The 12,605-nt window shown below is 38.3% G+C and overlaps 1 non-coding gene across 1 annotated transcript; it reads right to left on the bottom strand.

Moving 5' to 3' along the window:
• Positions 1-5,038: 5,038 nt before the first annotated feature.
• On the bottom strand, positions 5,039-5,145 carry LOC133041798 (U6 spliceosomal RNA). Its single transcript, XR_009689369.1, has one exon. It is a non-coding gene; the product is annotated as a U6 spliceosomal RNA (small nuclear RNA).
• Between the last annotated feature and the right edge of the window lie 7,460 nt (positions 5,146-12,605).

Genomic DNA, 12,605 nt, shown 5'->3' with positions numbered 1-12,605 from the left:
TTAAAAAAAATGACTAATAATTAATTAAACACAAAGTTACTTTTCCTACTCTTGTTAGCAAAGGCTAACCTGGTACAATAATTCAAAAAATAAAATGGGATATTGATTATTACTTAATGGTTATTTTTGTGAACTTCAACATGCTATATTCATAATAAATTTTGGTTTGGCCAACACAGTTCACTCATGAATAAAAATAGACACATATACAAATGTAGACATATTACACATTTAAAACAAGAAAGCTCTATCTTTACTAAATTGCCTGCTTTTCTTCTAAAATCCTTGTTTCCTTAAATTGTATGAGTACGTGGTGTGTAAGTCATACACATGCTTTATTGACTGTGCCAAAGCCTTTGACTGTGTGGATCACAATAAACTGTGGAAAATTCTGAAAGAGATGGGAATACCAGACCACCTGACCTGCCTCTTGAGAAACGTGTATGCAGGTCAGGAAGCAACAGTTAGAACTGGACATGGAACAACAGACTGGTTACAAATAGGGAAAGGAGTGTATCAAGGCTGTATATTGTCACCCTGCTTATTTAACTTACATGCAGAGTACATCATGAGAAACGCTGGGCTGGAAGAAGCACAAGCTGGAATCAAGATTGCCAGGATAAATATCAGTAACCTCAGATATGCAGATGACACCGCCCTTATGGCAGAAAGTGAAGAGGAACTAAAAAGCCTCTTGATGAAAGTGAAGGAGGAGAGTGAAAATGTTGGCTTAAAGCTCAACATTCAGAAAACTAAGATCATGACATCTGGTCCCATCAACTCATGGGAAATAAATGGGGAAACACTGTCAGACTTTATTTTTTGGGGCTCCAAAATCACTGCAGATGGTGACTGCAGCCATGAAATTAAAAGACGCTTACTCCTTGGAAGGAAAGTTATGACCAACCTAGATAGTATATTTAAAAGCAGAGACATTAGTGCCAACCAAGATCTGTCTAGTCAAGGCTATGGTTTTTCCAATAGTCATGTATGGATGTGAGATTTGGACAGTGAAGAAAGCTGAGCACTGAAGAATTGATGCTTTTGAACTGTGGTGTTGGAGAAGACTCTTGAGAGTCCCTTGGACTGCAAGGAATCCAACCAGTCCGTCCTAAAGGAGATCAGTCCTGGGTGTTCATTGGAAGGACTGATTTTGAAGCTGAAACTACAATATTTTGGCCACCTGATGTGAAGAGCTGACTCATTTAAAAAGACGCTGATCTGGGAGGGATTGGGGACAGGAAGAGAAGGGGACGACAGAGGATGAGATGGCTGGATGGCATCACTGATTTGATGGACATGAGTTTGGGTAAACTCCGGGAGTTGGTGATCGATAGGGAGGCCTGGCGTTCTGCGATTCATGGGGTCACAATGAGTCGGACACGACTGAGCAACTCAGCTGAACTGAATTGAACTGAAGTCATACATAATACATTCTTGTCAATGAATATATTGAGAGTTGCTTTCCCTAGTACTATAGCCTACACTTTTATTCCTATTAGCATTTCTTTTTCTAAGACAAACAATTCCAAGAAAGGGAAATACAGAAATCTATCATATTTTTTAAAAAGTTACATTTGTAAATGAAGCAAAAATCCTCAGGGAGATTTGATTTTAAAGTATCTAAAGGTCAAATGTGGTTACTTGCTTATTAGTTTTAATTAAAAAATAAATAAATAAATAAATGACTGCTACATATACAAATGGCTTAAAAGCAAGTATAATTTTAAAAGATACAACTTGCAGAATCTGAACTTATAGTAAACAATTTTCTATAACTGCCTTCAGGTTAAAAAAAAAAATGAGAGAGACTTAATAGTTCTTAACAATTCAAACACTAGAAAACAGAAAGTCAATTCTTATCTCGTATCATTAAAGATTTGCCAATTGTTAAAATAGTGTGGACATTTTAAAAGGAAGAATGTATTTAAAAATGAAGCAAGATCTTAATTTAGGACATACCATACAAAGGCTCAATAAAGGACAGAAATTTTAGGGACGTAAGAGAAGCAGATGATATTAAGAAGAGGTGGCAAGAATACACAGAAGAACTGTACAAAAAAGATCTTCACAACCCAGATAATCACAGTGGTGTGATCACTCACCTAGACCCAGACATCCTGGAATGTGAAGTCAAGTGGGCCTTAGGAAGCATCACTATGAACAAAGCTAGTGGAGGTGATGGAATTCCAATTGAGCTATTTCAAATCCTGAAAGATGATGCTGTGAAAGTGCTGCCCTCAATATGACAGCAAATCTGAAAAACTCAGCAGTGGCCACAGGACTGGAAAAGGTCAGTTTTCATTCCAATCCGAAAGAAAGGCAATGCCAAAGAATGCTCAAGGTGAAAGTGAAATTGCCCAGTCGTGTCTGACTCTTTGTGACCCCATGAACTGTAGCCCACCAGGGTCCTCCATCCATGGGATTCTCCAGGCAAGAATACTGGTGTGGGTTGCTATTTCCTGCTCCAGGGGATCTTCCTGACCCAGAGATTGAACCCAGGTCTCCCACATTGCAGGCAGATGCTTTAATCTCTGAGTCAAACTACTGCACAATTGCACTTATCTCACAGGCTAGTAAAGTAATGCTCAAAATTCTCCAAGCCAGGCTTCAGGAATACATGAACTGTGAACTTCCAGATGTTCAAACTGGTTTTAGAAACGGCAGAGGAACCAGAGATCAAATTGGAACATCTGCTGGATCATCGAAAAAGCAAGAGAGTTCCAGAAAAACATCTACCACTGCTTTATTGGCTATGCCAAAGCCTTTGACTTTGTGGATCACAATAAACTGTGGAAAATTCTGAAGGAGATGGGAATACCAGAACACCTGACCTGCCTCTTGAGAAACCTGTATACAGTTCAGGAAGCAAAAGTTAGAACTGGACATGGAATAGCAGACTGGTTCCAAATAGGCGAAGGAGTACATCAAAGCTGTATATTGTCACCCTGCTTATTTAACTTATATGCAGAGAACATCATGAGAAATGCTGGGCTGGAAGAAGCGCAAACTGGAATCAGGATTGCTGGGAGAAATATCAATAACCTCAGATAAGCAGATGACACCACCCTTATGGCAGAAAGCGAAGGAGAACAAAAGAGCCTCTTGATGAAAGTGAAGGAGGAGAGTGAAAATGTTGGCTTAAAGCTCACCATTCAGAAAACTAAGATCATGGCATCTGGTCCCATCACCTCATGGAAAATAGATGGGGAGACAGTGGAAATAGGGTCAGACTTTATTTTTTTGGGCTCCAAAATCACTGCAGATGGTGACTGCAGCCATGATATTAAAAGACGCTTACTCCTTGGAAGGAAAGTTATGACCAACCTAGATAGCATATTAAAAAGCAGAGACATTAGTTTGCCAACAAAGGTCCGTCTGGTCAAGGCTATGGTTTTTCCAGTGGTCATGTATGGATGTGAGAGTTGGACTATGAAGAAAGCTGAGCGCTGAAAAATTAATGCTTTTGAACTGTGGTGTTGGAGAAGACTCTTGAGAGTCCCTTGGACAGCAAGGAGATCCAACCAGTCCATCCTAAAGGAGATCCATCCTGGGTGTTCATTGGAAGGACTGATGCTGAAGCTGAAACTCCAATACTTTGGCCACCTCATGCGAAGAGTTGACTCATTGGAAAAGACCCTGATGCTGGGAGGGATTGGGGGCAGGAGGAGAAGGGGATGACAGAGGATGAGATGGCTGGATGGCATCACTGACTTGATGGGCATGAGTTTGAGTGAACTCTGGGAGTTGGTGATGGACAGGGAGGCCTGGCGTGCTGTGATTCATGGGGTTGCAAAGAGTCAGACACGACTGAGACTGAACTGAACTGTCTCAGTTGTTAAGTCTTGTTCGACTCTTTTGAATGACTAGCCCGCCAGGCTCCTCTGTCAATGGGATCTCCCAGGCAAGAATACTGGAGTAGGTAGCCATTTCCTTCTCCATGAAATAAACATAAGTCTACTTATATCTGAAGTTCAACCTGGTGGCCAAATCCAACTGTCCAGAGCCACTAGTTCACTTTCAGCAACACACTGTTATCAATTTTCTTCTTTTTAAATCTTTCACATAGAGATGATGGCAGGGATCTAAAAGAGATCTGCTTTTCTATTTTTAATGGCGAAAATACCAGTATATAGTTACTCTCAAGGTTACTTTTTCTTCCATTTAATGGGAATTTAGTTTAATGGGAAATAGGAAGAGAATCTAAATTTCCCAAATTTTATTATGCATTTTCTTCAACTTTTATTTAGCTACAATTAAAGACCATGTTCTTTTTCTCATTTTCTACATTATTGAGCTGTTTCCTTGAAGGAATAGATAATGCTCCTTGCTCTTCAAAGGGACAGAAATAAGAAAGGACATTAATCTTAGGTGTTTGTTTAAATCCTGTCCTTGGTGATGACCATTCAGATGATAATCTTTCCTGTTTTTGCAGGAGTAGAGAGACAAGTGTAAAGAAAATTCTTAAGATCTTTCCTCCTTTGGATGCCGACATTAACAGTATGTAGTTCAGTAACTGAGGCCCAGGAAGACTTTTTAAACTAGCTGATACTATTAAGAGAACTGGTTTGGGGAGACATCCTTCCATTCCTTTAATTACAAACCCCTCAAGCCAATTGGTCAAACTATGTTCACGTATGACTTTGCTAGAGCTCCTAAAATAATTTTATTTTAGAAATCATTCAATAATTTGATGTAGACATAACTATCATTTCACATATGAGGAAAGCAATGTGCTTTAAAAGAAATGTGGCATAGAAAAAATGTTAAAAGAGTACTTTGTTAAATTATGTAGAAGAGATAGTTTAAAGAAGTTCAAGGTTGCTTTTTTTTTTTTTTTTAATTCAGAGAAGATAATGGTAAAGAATAAGTAGATGGATGTATATTAGTAGAACAAAGTTAATGCAATTAAATACACTAAATAAAATATTACCCTTTTTGAAATTATTGCTTTCTACATATTATTATGACTTTTATTTAAGTTGATATCCCAGTCAAGAGCAGTGAGAATTATGCTCTAGATTTATAATTGCTATGTAAAAATACAGCATTTTTCATAAATTTGAAAGTTATTTTTGTGCAGGGACAATGCTAATTTTCTCTATATTGTTCCAATTGTAGCATAAGTGTTGCTGAAGTAAGCCCTAAAGTATATCAAAATGCCAAAATCTAAAAAACTATATCAATGACTCAAGCAATTTGAGAAATCAGTCTAAAATGAACCTGAAATATTGACATTGTTGGACATTAGATACATTGGTCGTATGAGAACACTTGCCCTTACCCAGTGGCGCTGGTATTAAAGAACATGTCTTCCAATGAAGGAGACATAAAGAGTCATGGGTTCAATCCCTCAGTCAGGAAGATCCCCTGGAAGAGGACATCACAACCAACTCCAGTACTCATGCCTGGAGAGGAGCCTGGCAGGCTATGGTCCATGTGGTCACAAAGAGTCAGACATGACAGAAGCCACTTAGCACATGCATACATGGGAGAACTACATTTCTGATAGGACACTAGAGGGGAGTTAATAGCTTATATTTTCATAATAAGAAAGAACTATGAAAAAATGCATCTATATCTTAGAAGAAAATTTTAACAGACCTACATTTAATATTTCTAGAACTAACACCAAAAAAAAAAGATGTTCTATTCTTCAGAGGGGACTGGAATGAAAAGCAGAAAGACAAGAAATACCTGGAGTAATAGGAAGTTTGGCCTTGGATTATAAAATGAAGCAAAGCAAAGGATAAAAGAATTTTGCCAAGAGAATGCACTGGTCATAGCAAACAACCTCTTTCAACAACACAAGAGATGACTCTACACTTGGACTTCACCCAATGGTCAATAATGAAATCAGACTGATTATATTCGTTGCAGCCAAAGAAGGTAAAGCTCTATACAGTCAGCAAAAACAGACCTGGAGATGACTGTGGCTCAGATCACGAACTCCTTATTTCAAACTTCAGACTTAAATTGAAGAAAGTAGGGAAAACCACTAGACAATTCAGTTATGACCTAAATCAAATCCCTTATGATTATACAATGGAAGTGACAAATAGATTCAAGGGATTACATCTGATAGAGTACTTGAAGAACTATGGACAGAGGTTCATAACACTGTACAGGAGGTGGTGATCAAAACCATCCCCAAGAAGAAACACAAAAAATAAGAATGGTTGTTTGAGGAGGCCTTGGAAATAGCTGAGAAAAGAAGAGAAAAAAAGGCAAAGGAGAAAAGGAAAGATATATTCATCTGAATGCAGAATTCCAAAGAACAGCAAGAAGAGACAAGAAAGCCTTTCTAAGTGATTGATGCAAAGAAATAGAGGAAAACAATAGAATGAGAAAGACTAGAGATTTCTTCAAGAAAATATGAGATACCACAGGAACATTTCATGGAATGATGGGCACAATAAAGGAGAGAAACAGTATGGACCTAATGGAAGCAGAAGATATTAAGAAGAGGTGGCAAGAATACACAGAAGAGCTATACAAAAAAGATCTTCATGACCCAGATAATCACGATGGTGTGATCACTCACCTGAAGCCAGACATCCTGGGAAGCATCACTATGAACAGAGTTTGTGGAGGTGATGGAATTCCAGTTGAGCTATTTCAACCCCTAAAAGATGATGCTGGAAAGTGCTGCACTCAATATGCCAGCAAATTTGGAAAAATCAGCAGTGGTGATGGCCACAGGAATAGAAAAGATCAGTTTTCATTCCCATCCCAAAGAAAAGCAATGCCAAATAATGTTCAGATTACCACACAATTGTACTCATTTCACACACTAGCAAAATAATGCACAAAATTCTCAAAGCGAGGCTTCAATAGTATGTGAACTGAGAACTTCCAGATGTTTAAGCTGGATTTAGAAAAGGCAGAGGAGCCAGAGATCAAATTGCAAGCATCCACTGGATCATAGAAAAAGCAAGAGAATTCCATAAAAACATCTACTTCTGCTTCATTGACTACACTAATGCCTTTGACTGTGTGGATCATAATAAGCTGTGGAAAACTCTTAAAGAGATGGGACCACTTTACCTGCCTCCTGATAAATCTGCATGAAGGTCAAGAAGCAACATTTAGAACAGGACATGGAACACTGGACTTGTTGCAAATTGGAAAAGGAATAGTCAAGGCTGTATACTGCCACCTTGCTTATATAAATTATATGAAGAGTACATCATGTGAAATGCCAAGCTGGATGAAACACAAGCTGGAATCAAGATATTGGGAGAAATATCAATAACCTCAGATATGCAGATGACACCATCCTTATGGCAGAAAGCAAGGAGGAAATAAAGAGCCTCTTGATGAAAGTGAAAGACAAAAGTAAAAAAGTTGTTGACTTAAAATTCAACATTCAAAAAACTAAGATCATGACATCTGGTCCTATCAATTCATGGCAAATAGATGGGAAAAAAATGAAAACAGTGACAGATTTCATTTTCTTGGACTCCAAATCACTGCAGATGGTGCTTGCAGCCATGAATTTAAAAGTCACTTGCTCTTTGGAAGATCAGGGGTGACAAAGCAGGACAGCATATGAAAAAACAGAGATATCACTTTGCCAACAAAGGTCCATATTATCAAAGCTATGGTTTTTCCAGTAGTCATATATGGAGGTAAGAGTTGGACTGTAAAAAAAGCTGAGTGCTGAAGAATTGATGCTTTTGAACTGTGGTGTTGGTGAAGACTCTTGAGATTCGCTGGGACTGCAAGGAGATCCAACCAGTCAATCTTAAAGGAAATCAATTGTGAATATTCATTTGAAAGACTGATGCTGAAGCTGAATCTCCAATACTTTGGCCACCTGATGCAAAGAACTAATTCATTGGAAAAGACCCTACTGCTGGGAAAAACTGAAAGCAGGAGGAGAAGGGGAAGACAGAGGATGAAATAGTTGCATGGCATGACCGACTCAGTGGACATGAGTTTCAGAAATCTCCTGCAATTGGTTATGGACAGCGAAACCTGTCGTGATGCATTGATGGGGTCACAAATAGTCAGACATGACTGAGAGACTGAAGTGAACTGAGCGTTAATATAGAGAAGGTAATGGCAGTCCACCCCTCTATTCTTGCCTGGAAAATCCAATGGACAGAGGAATCTGGTAGGCTACAATACAAGGGGTTGCAAAGAGTCAGATAAGACTGAACATACATACACATAAATTTTATTTCATTATTAGAATTGACATTCAACAGATAATATATTGAAAATTAAAAGTTATTTACCTTAGAGATTACCAAAAAAGAATAATGGTTTTAAATGTTGACTAAGTGCAGGGCAGAGTACTAAATGCTTGCATATATTATTCTCATAATAAAGAGGCTTTTTATATATTAATTTTATTGATGAAAAACAAAATTCTGAGAAGTTCAGAAATTTATCCAGCATTATAAGGCTAGTAACTGAAGAAATGAGGATTCAAAAATATTACTTAATAGTTTTTAAGTTAAGTCTATACAATTATCACATAGCATCTGTTCTGAGATTGAGTCTACTTACTGTGTTCAATCTTTAATGAGGCAGATTTGTGATCCAGGCTTGTGATCTCAAGTCAGCCTTTCTAGTCTGAACCTCTCGCCTACAGTTACTTAATGTGTGATCTTGAGCTAATGTTTCTAAGGCTCATACTTTTCATCTATAATATAGAAATACTAATAATACTCCCTTATTGTGTCGTTTGTGTACTACACTATAAACCAAGGAAGGGAGGACAGCAGATAGGAAGCAGATTGTTTTAAGGGTTAATTGCAATAATAGATCTTGTAAAAAATTAAAAACCAAAAACCCACAATAAAACACACCACTTACCATAGTTCAGTTCAGTTCAGTCGCTCAGTCGTGTCCGACTCTTTGCGACCCCATGAATCGCAGCACGCCAGGCCTCCCTGTCCATCACCAACTCTCAGAGTTCACTCAAACTCATGCCCATCAAGTCAGTGATGCCATTCAGCCATCTCATCTTCTGTCGTCCCCTTCTCCTCCTGCCCCCAATCCCTCAGGGTCTTTTCCAGTGAGTCAGTTCTTCACATGAGGTGGCCAAAGTACTAGAGTTTCAGCTTCAGCATCAGTCCTTCCAATGAACAACCAGGACTGATCTCCTTTAGGATGGACTGGTTGGATCTCCTTGCTGTCCAAGGGACTCTCAAGAGTCTTCTCCAACACCACAGTTCAAAAGCATCAATTCTTCTGCACTCAGCTTTCTTCACAGCCCAACTTTCACATCCATACATGACCACTGGTAAAACGATAGCCTTGACCAGACAGACCTTTGTTGGCAAAGTAACATCTCTGCTTTTTAATATGCTATCTAGGTTGGTCATGACTTTCCTTCCAAGGAGTAAGCGTCTTTTAATTTCATGGCTGCAGTCACCATCTGCAGTGATTTTGGAGCCCAAAAAGATAAAGTCTGACACTGTCTCCACTGTCTCCACTTACCACAGTATCTAAGAATAAAGTTTACTTTTATTAGAAATGCTACCAACTACTGTGCTGTGTGCTTAGTCGCTCAGTTGTGTCTGACTCTCCAATCCATTGGACTGTAGCCTGCCAAGCTCCTCTTTCTATGGGATTTTTCAGGCAACAATACTAGAGCAGTTGTCAGTTCCTTCTCCAGGGGATCTTCCTAACCCAGGGATTAAACCCACATCTCCTGTGTCTCCTACATGGCAGGCAGATTATTTACCTGTTGAGCCATCAGGGAAACCCGCTATCAAGCACTACAGTATTCCAAATTCCTAAGGGAGGCAATACAGAGAGGAAAGTCAAGAGAGCCAGGGTAAAAATCCAGAGACACCTTTGTTGAGCAAGTTGGAGGAGAGAAAAAAGCCAGAGAATGAAAAATTAGATAAGGATCAGCAGATCTTTTATATAACTCTGTCACGTTGAAGGAAGCCAAGCAGATGTCAGCAGTGAAAATACATACTTCAGTGGGCTTGAGGAAGACATAATGTGAAAAGTGAGACTGGGGTAAGTGTAAGTGGGGCATAAATGTGTTTGTGTAAGGTTGACTTTTCAAATATGCGAAAATTTACAGTGTGAATCTGAAGAGTTTTTACCTATTTTGAGTGTAAAGTCTATTCTGTGATTTAATCTAAATATTTTCATAAGAGTAGCAGTATGCTAATAGCTAATTTGTAAGACTATCTGACAGAGTGGGCTTATAATTATGTTGGTACCCTGATTAAAATGAAACTATGGCTCATTTGATTAAAATGAGAGTTAAAAGAAAAACAAAAACACAAACACAAAATACTTGTTGCCATTTGTTAATGGCTGTGACATTACCACCGTCTTCCTCTTGAAGTTTTCCATCTCCTTAGATATTTTTTTTTCCCCTTTGATATTTCTCATCTTCAGGATCTTTGCATTGACTGCTCCCACTGTTTGGATTTTTTTTTCCCTACAATCTAGTCATCCTTTCAGTCTTTAAAATTCAACTCAAATGTCACTTCCTTTTAAAATGACACACAAAAAACAAAGCAACAAAAATCACACTTTATAATATACCCTTCAGACTACCTCATGTTCCCCTGATATATATTTATTGCTCCCTATATATTTGTCTGTTGCACAATCAGATTGTAATTAAAAGCAAAAACCTATAATGTTTTGCTGTCTTCATTTTGATAAGAAATAAAAGTTCACAAGTATAGGAACAATATCTGTTCTTCAATGACCTTCCAGTTCCTTAGGTATGTTACTATCTATGGAGAAACAGAAAATGACATTCCCTTGGACTGAGAGTCTTTTCATCATACTGGCACCTCAAAAATACAGCATAGGGTCAAGCACATAAATTGTTGAATTTATCCATAAATAATGTCTCACTTTCCCCAACTTTAATGTACCACAGTTGTATGGAGTTGCATTGGTTAAGTAGGTGGTACTCTGCTAGATATTATAAGTCCATACCCTTCAGGAGTTCATCATTTCGTTGAGAAAAACATAAAGCTACATGTGGGACAAAATAGATGCTCAAAATAAAAATAAATACAAAGAAAATACATTATATTTCAGCATTTGTGAGGTTAAAATCTGCTACTTATTCTGTCATTGAGCATATACACTTTTCCAAAGAAGCTATCAAAATGTCTCTATAGGCAAATATGCTAAAGTATAGAAACACACTGCTTGTGAATCTCTTAGCCTGGAGTCAGGTCAGGAATACCAGCTGTGATAAATTGTAAAGTAAGTATGTACAATTTGATAAGCCAGGCAAGGATTTACTTGTTGGAGTGTTCTAAATCTTTTGTTCTTAGCTTCCATCCCTCAAAATGTTCAAAGGTAGCTGAACAGCATGCCAGATCAGAACAGGGAGTGGAGCAATTGCAGAGTAGATATATTTGTTCACTTTGTGGGTGCATTATTTACAGCACTGTTGTTCTAATCATCAATTTGAATTGCATTGTTCTCGCTCTTATTTATGAATGTTGTTTTCTCCTCTTGTTGTCTTGCCTACCTCCTCAATCACTTCCCACATCAGTAGGTGAATACAATACACAGAGAGGGAAATACATTGGCTGTGTCTACACAGAGACAGTGGAGTGAGCTCTAGGACTGTAACAAGCAATGGATCTTAGATGCTAAGGGAGAGCCAGCAGCAAGGTTTAGAGCTAGAAGGGCAGAGTTAAGAAAAAGATTTGAAGATAGGGTCTATGAAGGGACAAATACAAAAGTCAATGGTTTTTAAAAATCTATTGTCTTGTAAATAATTCTAACAATTGGAATTCGTATTTCTAGAAGTATTGCAATAATATGTGAATAAATGTGTAAGAATTCACTACTGTCTACACTAAAATTCTTTTTGATGTATAAGGAGAGTAAGTCATGGTATTTCTATTACTTTAATTTCAGCATATCGATAAGTAAAGCAGCCTGAATCACTAGAACTTTTTCTGAGTCCACAAACACTTCTTGGAAGAAAAGTTATGACCAACCTAGACAGTATGCTAAAAAGCAGAGACATTACTTTGCCAACAAAGGTCCATCTAGTCAAAGCTATGGTTTTTCCAGTAGTCATGTATGGATGTGAGATTTGGACTATAAAGAAAGCTGAGCACCAAAGAATTGATGCTTTTGAACTGTGGTGTTGGAGAAGACTCTTGAGAGTCTCTTGGACTGCAGGGAGATCCAACCAGTCCATACTAAAGGAAACCACTCCTGAATATTCATTAGAAGGACTGATGCTGAATATGAAATTCCAATACTTTGGCCTCCTGATGACAAGAACTGACTCACTGGAAAAGACCCTGATGCTGGGAAAGATTGAAGGCAGGAGAAGGAGGCGACAGAGGATGAGATGGTTGGATGGCATCACCGACTCAATGGACATGAGTTTGAATAGGCTCCAGGAGTTGGTGATGGACAGGGAGGTCTGGCATGCTGTAGTCCATGGGGTCGCAAAGAGTCAGACAAAAGTGAGTGGCTGAGCTGACTGAACACTTCTCTCCGCCAACACTCAGAATGTTTCCAAGCATTGTGTGAACCTGTAGTTCCTATAAGGAAAGAATTCTAACTTCATTAATAAAACTTAGGTTTATTGAAAGCCATTTATTGCCCAGCTAAATTGCCACCAGCTACTGCTCTTT

This window comes from Dama dama, chromosome 20 (assembly GCF_033118175.1).
Source record: "Dama dama isolate Ldn47 chromosome 20, ASM3311817v1, whole genome shotgun sequence".
In the NCBI taxonomy this organism is placed as follows: Eukaryota; Metazoa; Chordata; class Mammalia; order Artiodactyla; family Cervidae; genus Dama; species Dama dama.
Note: the sequence above shows the minus strand (reverse complement) of the source record. Positions and strands in the feature narration are given on the sequence as shown.